The 12,635-nt window shown below is 44.0% G+C and overlaps 2 long non-coding RNA genes across 2 annotated transcripts in view; one reads left to right on the top strand and one right to left on the bottom strand.

Moving 5' to 3' along the window:
* Positions 1–2,050, bottom strand: part of LOC121039662 (uncharacterized) — an 8,775-nt gene extending 6,725 nt beyond the window's left edge. The window contains exon 1 of the long non-coding RNA XR_005794909.1: positions 1,332–2,050. This is a non-coding gene — a long non-coding RNA (uncharacterized LOC121039662). The remainder of the gene's footprint in view (positions 1–1,331) is intronic.
* LOC121039661 (uncharacterized) overlaps positions 1–9,014 on the top strand; it is a 14,980-nt gene extending 5,966 nt beyond the window's left edge. The window contains exon 2 of the long non-coding RNA XR_005794908.1: positions 8,774–9,014. This is a non-coding gene — a long non-coding RNA (uncharacterized LOC121039661). The remainder of the gene's footprint in view (positions 1–8,773) is intronic.
* The last annotated feature ends 3,621 nt before the right edge of the window (positions 9,015–12,635 follow it).

Here is a 12,635-nt window from a genome sequence, read left to right as displayed (position 1 = left end):
CATGGACTGAAGAGATATTAACTACTTCCGGGTCAGGCCTATAGAGACTTCCTCCATACTCTCTTTCTCTATTTGCCAATCAGATGCTGAGGATCTAGCAAAGAACTCTTGAAGATCCTAGCGGTCCCGCGCCTCTGAGATGAATGGAGGCTGAACTCCCTAAAGCACTACTTGTGAAAAACTTTCCCTCTATTCAGAAAGAGGTTTTTTTTTTTTTTTAACTTTAGTTGAGTGAAACATAAACATCACTTTTTTTGTTTTTTGCTTAAATAAGTTGACTTAAAAAAAATAAACATCTATTATGCTAAACTGCTGAGAGTTGGGTAGCATTACACTAATTAACACAAAATGGTATTGTGGAAAACCAAAGCATTGATACGGAGGACAAAGGTAAGGCATTCTCTCAGACTGCAGAGAAAAAGAAAAAAGAGGTAGTATATATAAAAGATGATGGATAGTCAGGACAAAAAACAAAGATCCCAGCATTTGTATATTAGAAAGAATATTCTTTTTTATAAGTTTTGATTTATTTTGAGAGAGTATTTTTCAAAAGGCTGAATCAATAATCAGTTATCAAAGATATAATTAAATAAAAATTTCTGGAGTAAAAATTAAGCTGGGCATAGAATTTGAAAAAGGTCACTATATTTCAAGTATAATTAATAAGAAGATACTGACACCAGGGAGCCTGGGGGGCTCAGCCCGTTGGGCATCTGACTCTTGGTTTGGGCTCAGGCCATGATCTGCATGGACATCGCAGAGACTGCTTGGGATTCGCTTCCTCCTCTCCCCTCTGCCCCTATCCTGCTCGCTCGATCTCTCTCTCAAAATAAATAAATAAACATTTTAAAAAACATTTTTAAAGAGACCCCTGGGTGGCTCAGTCGGTTAAGCGCCTGACTTAGGCTTCGGTCAGGATCTAGCGGTTAGTGAATTCGAGCCCCGCCTCCGGCTCTGTGCTGACAGCTCGTGAGGGAGCCTGCTTCGGATTCTGTGTCTCCCTCCCTCCCTCCCTCTCTCTCTCTCCCTCTCTCTCTCTCTCTCTGCCCCTCCCCCGCTCACACTCTGTCTGTCTCTCTCTCAGAAATAAACATGAAAAAATTAAACACTGTTTAATTAAAAAAAAGATACTGACGTCTATGAAGAGATGTATGTTTCAGAAAAATGGCAATCGGTCAGTTCCAAGTCTCCCCCCTACACTCTTCCCGGAAAAAAAGAAAAAAATCAACAGGAAAGTACAGCAAAGGGAAAACACATGCTAAAAAGGGCATTATTAGATCACCTGACGAAACTGGACTACGGACGCTTATGATAGATTAAAAAATGCTTACAGTGTTAAATTATTGAAGTTGAAAACAGAGTCTCCCTCGTCTTAGGCGACTCGATGAAGTAGTTCGGGGTAAAAGGCACATAACTTACCCACGAGCGCTTCGGGGAAAAGGTGCGTGTGCGCGCCTATGCGTGTCTGCGCACATGCTTGCACGTGTGCGTCCGTGCGCGTCTGTGTGCGTCTGTGCGCGTCTGTGTGCGTCTGTGCGTGCGTGCTGCGTGCCTCTGCGCGCCTGCGTGTGCGCGTTATGCGGAAAGAGATTGAGAACAAAGAGAGGTGGGACCAAACGCCAGTGAGGGGTGAATCTGCCTTAAAGGTATTTGGGTGTTCTTTTTACTAATCTTATTCTTGCAGCTTTTTTTCTGAGTCTGAAATACTAAAAAAAAAAAAAAAAAGGTATTTGTAAGAGGGGTCCAACAAAACAATTCTAAACCTATTTGGGTAAAAGAGAGACAATCCTTCAAAAGAGATCAAAGCTCAAACTGGTTTGAGATTTTGGGGGGTTACATTAGGTATCAGAAGAAATGAAGTAAGAATTATAAATACATTATATAAATTATATAAATAAGAATTTATATAAATTATATAAAAGACTTATATAAATTAAATAAATATAATTGTATAAATTATATTGTACTTGTGACATAAGATTTTTATCCTTTGTCAAGAAGTTATTTTTCTTTTGTGAAGGCATCAGAAAAACTGTCTTGTACACTCAGGAACTCAGAAAACATGTCATCTATGTGTCCTTCTTAAAAACTTATCTGACGATGCATTACAATAGGCTCAAAGATCATTATAATTCCAGTTCTAGCACCAGTGAGATCTGAATAAAAAGAACTGGCCGTTGGTCATTAAAACCAATGAATGATACTCAACAATATTCAGTATTCAGAAAATCAGTGTAATTAAGTAAATGTAAATGAATTTAGGTATTTCAGAGTTAAGACTATACACGGTGTAGAACAATGTCAGAAGCCACAAGCTGGATTTTTATTAACAGAGTCTGGAGAATTGGTGAGGGAGAAGATGGTAGGAGGGGAAATATGGGATAATTTGCTCATTTTATATTTGGGGCAATCAGGAAAATGCATAATGTTGGCTTCGGTGATTGGTGGAAAGTAAGTTGAGCAACAGAAACACTGAACTGTACGTGTGACAGCAAATCACACAGGTCTGGTGACATGAGCAGTTGGTCGCCTTGAGCGGGATCAGAGCCAGGAAAAGCCCTTATGCCAGTCAGGGTACAGAGAAGTGGGTACTGTTGCTAGAACCTTCTGGTTCCAGAGACACAGGCACAGCAAGAGGTTGTTGGGCCATATTGCAGGTTTCCATGGGAGCATCAGAAGGGGAGCACTTTTAAGATTTATGAGCAAAGCCAGGCCTCCAACAAATAATTCTTCTCTTTTTGAGAGTAGCAACCCCTGGCTTGTCACTGGGCTCTGGAGGAGACAACTGACCATGGGACACCAGGTGACCGGATACCGGCTACGTGCCATTCGTGAACTGGGTGTTATCTGACCCACTGGGCCATAAAACTGGAAATTCCAATAAGTGCGCCATTATTACAGAAAGATGATTTATTGGTCTACACGGGCCCCTACCGAACAGTTTCTGAAGGCACAAATAAGGCCCACCGGCCAAGTCACTTGTGCCCAGCATGTGTACCTTGGCAACCTCACCTGTACCCAATACTTCATGGCAGATTCCCAATGACCGCCTGACTAAATTCAGGCCGGATTTAGATGGCCCTGAACCATATCCCCACGATGGACTATCGCAGTGATTATGGTCCTCTTTAGGGGTAGCCCTGAACACTGGGGAAGGGAAACCATCCCAGCGGGCAGCACTTGGCCTGCAGGAGGAACTGGCCTGGAGTAAGGCCCCACATCGATCCATGGAGTGGCTGACGGAGGCCATGTGGTCAGAGATAATCCCAAGGTTAAAAACAAACCAAACAAACCCATAGCTTTAGGCTGATTTCACTAAATATGATTATATGCAGTGGTAAAATTAAAACTATGTATATCATAATGTTAACTTTATGGGTGGTTTTTATTTTCTTCCTATATTTTCCTAGATGTTTTTCAGTGAGTATGTATTATTTTTATAAACGGGCAAAAAAGTAAATATCTTTTTTTTTAATTTTTTTTTTAATTTTTTTTTCAACGTTTATTTATTTTTGGGACAGAGAGAGACAGAGCATGAACGGGGGAGGGGCAGAGAGAGAGGGAGACACAGAATCGGAAACAGGCTCCAGGCTCCGAGCCATCAGCCCAGAGCCTGACGCGGGGCTCGAACTCACGGACCGCGAGATCGTGACCTGGCTGAAGTCGGACGCTTAACCAACTGCGCCACCCAGGCGCCCCAGTAAATATCATTTTAAAAAGAAGCTTTCTTGGGGTGCCTGGCTTGGTTGGTTAAGCATCTGACTTTGGCTAAGGTCATGATCTCATAGTTCATGGGTTCGAGCCCTGCATCAGGCTGTGTGCTGATAGCTCTGAGCCTGGAGCCTGGAGCCTGCTTCGGGTTCTATATCTCCTTCTCTCTCTGCTCCTCCCCCGCTCATACTCTATCTCTCCCTCTCTCAAAGATAAGTAAACATTAAAAAAAAATTTTTTTTTTTTTAAAACTTTCTTAGGGCTTGGCTTCGTAGACATTCAGCATGGTTTGTATTATTTTGCTCTGGAGTCTGTCTTCCGTAAGAAACACTGTGGTTAGTCTGTGACCTTGTTCCATTTTGCCCCTTTGTGAATCTGCTTTGGCATGCTGTGTACCAAAGACAGTGGAATCGTGATCTTTGTAACTGATTCAGTCATATAAATAGAATTCAGAGTGAGCAGCTTTCTGTTGATCTAAAAGTGCGTGAAACAGCGTGGCATCACTGAGAGATCAAGGCTTTGGGGTAAGACTGGCTGACATTTGATTCCCAACCCTTGCTGTTTATTAGCCATATGACTTTGGACAATACAACTGACCTCCAAGTACAGATTTCCTCTTCTTGACAAGGAGAGGATGCCAACCACTTTATTCTATCCCCATAGAGTGATCAAAATAATCCCAAGTGACAAGTTACGTAAGCTGTCTATCTACCAGTACTGAGCTCAGGCTCTTCATACTTTTCTGTGCATGCAGGTGCGGTAAGGGAGCGTAGGTGGGGGGAATGGAACAAGGAACAGGGCTCCATTTTTCCACGCTCCGAAATGCTGCTTACTTTCATCAGCAAGAAAGGGAGTGGAAAGTCTCAATTTACCTTCTGCCCAACTGCCTATGATGAAGTTGTGAGCACAGGTGGGCCAGCTGAAAGGGAGGGACGAGGAGAATCCTGATATGTCCCCCACTTCTCCCTCAGAGCATGACTTCTCCAAATACGAGTATGAATGAGTCTCCAGTCACCATCGACTCCCACGGTTAGATGGGAAACCGCAAAAGAGGCAGTTGTGTGTATAGATTTATAAGATTGTGAGGCAAGTCTACTCCAGCGGGAGCAACCGGGAGGCACTCTAGCTTGGGATTTGCTTTCCCCTCTGTTCTCTAGTTTGGGAAATGCCTCGAGAAAGATCAATTCCAGCACATCCCAGGTGGCTGAAGCTTAAGAGCAATAAAAGAGACAGCTTTGCAGTCAGATAGAAAAGAATTTTCTAAACTCTGTAGCCACAAGAAGGTCCTCTAGTTCATCTCTGATCCTGTCCGTGTTCTCCCATGAGGCCTGTGGAATCCGATATATAATCCGATATATATACCATATCTTTATCCATTCATCCATCGATGGTCATTTGGGCTCTTTCCATACTTTGGCTATTGTCAATAGTGCTGCTATAAACATGGGGGTGCATGTGCCCCTTCGAAACAGAATACCTGTGTCCCTTGGATAAATACCTAATAGTGCAATTGCTGGGTCATAGGGTAGTTCTATTTTTAATTTTTTTAAGAAGCTAGGGAGGTTCAATTATTATTAAGTTCACTTTCCCAGGGCACCTGGGTGGCTCAGTCGGTTGAGCATCAGGTCATGATCTCACAGTTCCTGAATTTGAGCTCTGCATTGGGCTGGCTGATGTCAGCGCAGAGCCTTCTTCCAATCCTCTGGGTCCCTCTCTCTCTCTGCCCCTCCCCCACTTGCATGCACACGCGCACGCTCGCACTCTCTCTCAAAAATAAATAATCATTTGAGAAAAAAAAAAAAAACAGGAAAGAAAAAAAAGTTTACTTTCCCTAAGGCAGCTGATGACTTTCTGGAATTTTGTGAGGAGCTCTGTTAGCTATGATTTTAAGGCAACAAGGGATAAAGCAAATAGGAAGGAATCAACCACAACTCTTATCACCAAAATAGAATTGCAGGAGTCTCGGCCTTGAGGAAAGCTACAAAATGGCCAAAGGACCATTGCCCCAAGATGTTGTTCATCCCACGGTCCACTCCACACTTCTACGTAATGTCCGAGTTTGCCACATCTAGAGTATCTCCAACTGACCAACATCTGGAGCCCTCAGTGCCAGGTATGGTGACTGCAATATGGGGCAAGTTATTCTGTAAAGTGAGGTCATTAGTCAACGCTCAAACCTTCTGAATCCCTTAGAAAAGAAAGAAAAAGATGAGTGTGTATGAGTGCGTGAGAGAGAGGGGTGGGGGGAGAGAAGGAGAGAAGAAGAAAGAGAGAAGGAGAAGGGAGGGAGGGAGGAAAGCGAGAAAGGAAGGAAGGAGGAAAAAAGAGCAAAAGAGAAAGAACAAGAAAGTACGTAGGTCTTTCTTGTTGGTTTCCCTGATGTAATCTATTATGTCTGGGAATGACAGTCCTGCAGAAACATCTGGGACTCATCATCTGCCTTCTGCTGCACCAGAGATGATTTTTGGATAGTAATCTAACATGGGGGCACTCTAGAAGCCTACCAAAGGGAAGAGCAGGCTTTTCTATATTTATTGTGCCAAATGAGAGAATTTAGAGATTTGAGGGAAAGTTTTCATTGCAATGTCAAGGTGGGAGTCCTTAAGACTCTCCCACTCCAGATAAGCACAAGCTCCATCTGTTCCAGGGAAGATGCAGACTGTGGAAAACAAGCTCGCATTCTTTGTTTTGCACACACACTGGAAAGAATAGATACAATTTCAAGGACTTTTGAGACATCAGTCAGCTGGGCGAAGAACAAAGTCTCATTTTCTACACTTAGTGGAGCTGTTTATAACTGAGACTGTCTTCTGCAGATATTGATAATTACTAATAGTTTTAAAAGAATCACCTACAGGAAAGACAAACATTCAGTTAACCTCTAGTGGAAACCGTTTGGTTCAAATAGAAAACCGTAGTCTGGAACTGACAATGACTTTCCTAGCATGGTTCGTTTGGAGTTCACTTCCACTCAACAGGTCTTGGGAAGATTCTGAAATTATTTCTGTGATGCCTCAATTTCCTTTTACAAGGAAGAAAGCTGCAAGAGAACGGTCAATGTATAAACAGATGATTAATAACCAGGAAAGACATCAGCATAATCACTAGGAACAATCACATTTGCTCCCTGCATGGATAGAAAAGATGGTTTTAACTTGAGAGGCAGCTAAAAGAAGCTAGTCTTTTCTTTTCAATGACGTTAAAAAATGAAATACAGAATTTTTATTTTTTTTTTTTAATTTTTTTTTTTCAACGTTTTTTATTTATTTTTGGGACAGAGAGAGACAGAGCATGAACGGGGGAGGGGCAGAGAGAGAGGGAGACACAGAATCGGAAACAGGCTCCAGGCTCCGAGCCATCAGCCCAGAGCCCGACGCGGGGCTCGAACTCACGGACCGCGAGATCGTGACCTGGCTGAAGTCGGACGCTCAACCGACTGCGCCACCCAGGCGCCCCAAAAAATGAAATACAGAATTTTTGAAAAGCAGTCATTTGCTTATCGCCAAGAAATCCATGTGATGCTTATTTTATTTTATTAGTGTTTTATTCTTAGAGAGAGAGACAGACAGACAAAGCACAAGCAGGAGAGGAGCAGAGAGAGAGGGAGACACAGAATCGGAAGCAGGCTCCAGGCTCTGAGCTGTCAAGAAAGAGCCCAACGCGGAGCTCGAACTCACGAACCATGAGATCATGACCTGAGCCAAAGTCGGACACTTAACCGACTGAGCCACCCAGGCGCCCCATGTGACGATTATTTTAAATTAGGAAGAAAAAGGTTTCCAGGTTTTAGTTAAAAACTGTAACTGTTTATTGGGGGCACAGGACCACAGGTCTCCTTTTACTGAAACGTATGACATATACCCAGCTATTTAACCTTTAACAGTGAAAAACAGAACACTCCTTCTGAGTTCTAGAATTCAATGGGAATCTAAACATTTCCCCCCAATATTCTTTTATTACAGACAATTTCTGGTTCAGTGAAAGTGCACTGCGTTACAAGACAACCTTTGAAACACCAGGGAGAAATATTTTTTAAAGTATTTATCGTCCTATGGGGTTTTAATTTTCTGCTGACTGTTACAACTTGAGAATAGAGGGCCTCACTCCAGTGGGGAGAAAGCTATTTATGAATAGTTTGTGATTTGGAGCAGCTGCTCTCCACTCTATATCATCCTTTTTTTGATAACCGCATTTTCCCAAAAAGCTACCACTAATAAGCAGGTGCATACTAAAACCAACTGCAGCAAAGCTGTTACCTTGAAAGAAAGATGCCAAATAAAAAGCCCCTCCACGTTTGAGGATCCTTGAGTTTCTTCATTATGGGAGAATAATAAATCTGGAAACCTGTTGCATCTTGGGAATCTAATGTTACTCAGGGAGAATACTGTCAAGAGGTTTCTATGCAGCTTTCACTCTGGGCTAAAATGAAAAACATCTTATGCGAGAGGTTGCGTCCTCGTGGGAATTAGAAACGCTTTCATTCCACCCATACAAATAGGATGAAAATATCTGGGTTGCATTGTAAATGTTTCCCTACCTGGCTGAGACGGAATCTCGCTGGCATTGTGCTTGGGTGCTTGAGGGCGGGAACGTGGAAACAATTATGAATTTGAATGTACTGTTCCTGGCCGTCCAGATGAAAGAGATATATAAGCAAAATAGTTTCTCTCAAAATATTTATGATGAGAAATGACTAATCCCCTTTGCACGGTATACTTCTGGAGTTGAAAAGGTCACAACATCCTTTCTCATCATACTGTTTTATTAAAACTTAATTAGGAGACGTGTGATACCCTTAGCTGCTAAAGACTCCGTCAATAGGCAGGATAATCTCCCAGATTACACCCTGGAACCCAGCCCTTGAATGCGAGTAGTAGAGGAATGGATACAGTTGCAAAGGTGCCAAATGAAAGTGACCTTTAAATGTGTTAGGGAATACATTCTATGGTAACCGCAGGCGGGAGTATAAATGGGCATGGCAAATAGTGAAGGGAAATTCGACGATATATTTTAAAAGCCTTAAGCATACATACAGCTTTTGACCTAGGTATTTTAATTCCAGGAAACATTCAGCTTTCTTCACGGATATTCGCTGCAGCCTAAAAATTCAACGTCAGGAAAGTGTTTAAAGAAATGTCCAACGATGAGGAACAGAAGGAAAATGATTCAAGGAAAGAACCATCACGTAGACATTCGGAGCGACGTGGAAGAAGAAGATGGGAGTCGTGACAAACCTTCACGATGACCGTGGGAAAAAGGCAAGTTACAAAGGAGTTTGGATTGTCCAGTTCCCATTTTTCTTTTTAAAAAAATATATGTATATAAAATGTTAAAAGGAAATGCAGTATATAAAAATAATACTCGTGATCATCTTTGGGTGATATGCTGCTTAACTTATTTTTTGAGAAACAGAGTACATACAAGCAAGTAGGGGAGGGGGGAGAGAGAGAGAGAGAGAGAGAGAGGGATTGAGATTGAGAGATTGAGAATCTTTTTTTTTTTTTTCAACGTTTATTTATTTTTGGGACAGAGAGAGACAGAGCATGAACGGGCGAGGGGCAGAGAGAGAGGGAGACACAGAATCGGAAACAGGCTCCAGGCTCTGAGCCATCAGCCCAGAGCCCGACGCGGGGCGCGAACTCACGGACCGCGAGATCGTGACCTGACTGAAGTCGGATGCTTAACCGACTGCGCCACCCAGGCGCCCCAGAGAGATTGAGAATCTTAAGCAGGCTCCACGCTGAGCATGGAGCTCAGCATGGGGCTTGATTCCATGACCCTGAGATCATGACCTGAGCTGAAGTTAAGAGTTGGACGCTTAACCCATTGATCCACCAGGTGCCCCGATGCTTGATTCTTCTTTGCTTCTTTTTCTGCTTTCCTGTAATTTTCAGGATTACAAACGTATATTAGCCTTTAATCAAAAAAATAAGAATAAATGTTAATATCAACGAGGCATAACAAACAGACCAGACATTCCAAGTGTTTATCTATTCCCCACGTACGAATAGCTCCCCAGTTCTTTGCGCATTTGGTCTCACAGTGCACCTGTATTTACTGCATGTATGTGTGAGTGCACATATGTGTGATGGGGCCTCTCAGCCACGTACAATATAGCAGCAAGATGGTACAGGGGTCTGTAGTTCAATGGCAGGACTAGAGATGGTTCAGGATAGATTTGTGGTATAAGCCTAATTCTAATTTTACTCAAGTTATTTTTTAAAGATACAAATATGTTCTATCCAAATCCTTTTTCAAATTTCAGTTGTTTAAAAAATTACTGATAACTGTGCCCCCCCCCAAAGAATGTATCAATACCAAGCTCTAAGATTTCGCTTAGAAGCTTCTTGAAAGAATGGACCTCTATTTCATAGGCTCTTCATGTAGCTATTTAAGGTTTGAATCAAAACAACAACTGAGTGCCAGGTGACCATGGTGCATATGAGACTTTGTCAAGGTCATGCAAATGCTTACATCCCCCCCTACTACTCCTAGGCGTGCATTCGCTTGTTCGTTCATTCACTCATTCATTCATAAACATGCGTCTGCTTCAGCACAGAAATTGCAAAGAGGACTGAGAGACAGTGCTCCCACTCCCTTCTACTCCCCCACCAGTAAGAAGCTCTTTACAGACTGATGGGGCAGAAAGACACATAAGCAGGCTATTGTGAGATTACATAGAAGGTCACGATCACCAGCATCCTCCCATTGTACATTCTTTTACAATATAAATGCCTTTGGAAAGGAGAAGTTTTCTAGACAGGTATTGGCTTTCTTCCTGAGTATGAGAGACAAGGCTGTAAGACACTGATGGACAGGAAACAGAAAAATGGCTTAAGACAAATTCACCTGCTTCCTATGTTGCCAAGGGGCAGGCTTGGGAATGGCTTTCTCCTCTAAGAGGCATTCATAATGGTGAATGTGACACTGAATCCAGAAGCAGTGGCTCCAGGGGATCTGTGTTGGTGGAGAGGATGTGCCGTGGGCTGGCGTGTTATTTGTATGTAGTGGAAATCTTTGTATCTCCAGAGAGTCGTTGGAAGACCCAAGGATGAGGCTTTCAGTTTAAATAGGATTCTTATAATTGTAAGAAGGAATTTTTTCAATCATGTTTTATGTCTTTGGAAAATGTTAGTTATATAAAGTATCTCAATAGAATGAGTGAATGCTCTTCAGCTTGGCAGTGATGTAACTTCATGTTTGGCTTTTTAGAACTATGTCTGAGGGGAAGAAGGTAGAAAAAAAATTCCCTGATTCCTAATGGCCATTTTTAGAAGTTACCACGAAACTTGAAGACTTCTTTTTGGGGGGCTGGGGAAGGGCAGGTTACAAGGGAAACAGACTCAGTCTTAGGGAGTTTTTTCAAAATACCCATACCTGGGCACCACGCTGGACTTGAGTGAATCACAATCCTGAGTGGATAGGGTCTCCTTGGGGGCCCAGCAGGGATCCTTTGAGAGAGTTTCTCCAGGAACCTAATTGATGCCACCCATTCACTGCTGAGAACAGTTGCTCCGGACGTTCTGGATGGTGACTGATAGTCCCCAGGAAATAAGCTGTCGATTGGAAAGAAAATGTTACACTCAAAGACCAGGAGCAGAACATTTGGTCAAGTGGAAGATGAGGACCTCGTGACGAGCAGCTCGTTGATTTATCTGACACATATTCACGGAGGACTGAGTATGGGCCAGGCGCCATGTTAGGCTCTCTCTGCAGGTGCAGGAAAGACCAAGAGAGCCTCAGTCCTGGTCGTCCCAGAGCTCACTGTCGCAGGAAGAGTGACGCCAGGAGGTGGAGTGGCTGCTGTGCTGTGCCACCTGCTTGCCCTGAGAACGAGGGACTCTGTTGTCGGGGCGGTGCTGTCACTCAGGCCGCAGATGGGCTCTCCTCCAGAATTGCCTGAGCTGGAAAGCCCACTCCGCCCCGGCACCCTGCCCTCCCGGGGGCGGCCTGCCTCCAGTGGCCGACAGCCGTGGGAGCGTCAGGAGACCAGACCACTCTGCAGGGTCACCCAGGTTGGGAGCTTCCTCGGGGGTCCGCCCAGGGACTGGCTGGAACCGTGTCACAGCTGCGAAAGGAGAAAAGACCAGGCATTCATAACCGGAGCCGGCCCGGCGCTCACAGCTGGGCCACGTTATTCTCCTGTTGGACATAAACAACTTCACAGAATAAAATCGAACAAGATGATGCAAGCCCTCTCCAGAGTTTCACTTAAGCATAAAGATGGTCACTGTGCCACTCAAATGGTAACAGATTTTCCCGTCACCCCTTCTTGGCCGGAATGAGTGGCTGCTACTCGATTACCGGTTACAACCTTGTCCTCATCCTACTCTTCCCTCGCCAGGGGTAAGATTTATGGGGACACCCATCACAGACAGGCTGCCATTTTGTTTTCTAGATTGCACTGGCAGCGTCCAATCTAGAGAGGACCTTCGGTCTTCTCCCACCCCACCTACCTGAAACCCAGATGCTACCTGAGCTTCTTTCTAACACTCGTACTGAGGGGCCCGTGGTTCCCCACGGTGTGCGTCTCGCTCTCTGCAGTGAGTGATGGACCCGATCTGTGGAACTTCAGGTATGTTCCTGGTGGACTTCAGCTGAAGAGAATTGACCCACCCAACCTCTCGTTGGCCAGCTCGTTTCTCTCCCTTCTTTTCTCATGGGGCCTGAGCCCAAGGGCATTCCCTCCAATACAGATCTTCATCTCAGAGTCTCCATCACAGGGAAACCTACCCAGGGACAAGAAATAACCCCTGACCCTGAGAAGGAAGTGTCGGAGCCAGGGGGACCCGTAGAAGAGTGCCAGGGTCTGCAAGGCAGGCAAGCTTCTTGCAGTCCAGATCAGTGAAACCTGAAGATTGAGTAGTGAGTGGGTGCCATGATGGGGCGGTGGGGGCAGGAGAGGCTTAGAAATGATCTGGAGG

Source organism: Herpailurus yagouaroundi, unplaced genomic scaffold, assembly GCF_014898765.1.
Source record: "Herpailurus yagouaroundi ecotype Mexico unplaced genomic scaffold, PumYag 181, whole genome shotgun sequence".
Lineage (NCBI taxonomy): Eukaryota > Metazoa > Chordata > Mammalia > Carnivora > Felidae > Herpailurus > Herpailurus yagouaroundi.
The sequence above is the reverse complement of the archived record's forward strand: the minus strand, read 5'-3'. Positions and strand labels throughout refer to the sequence as shown.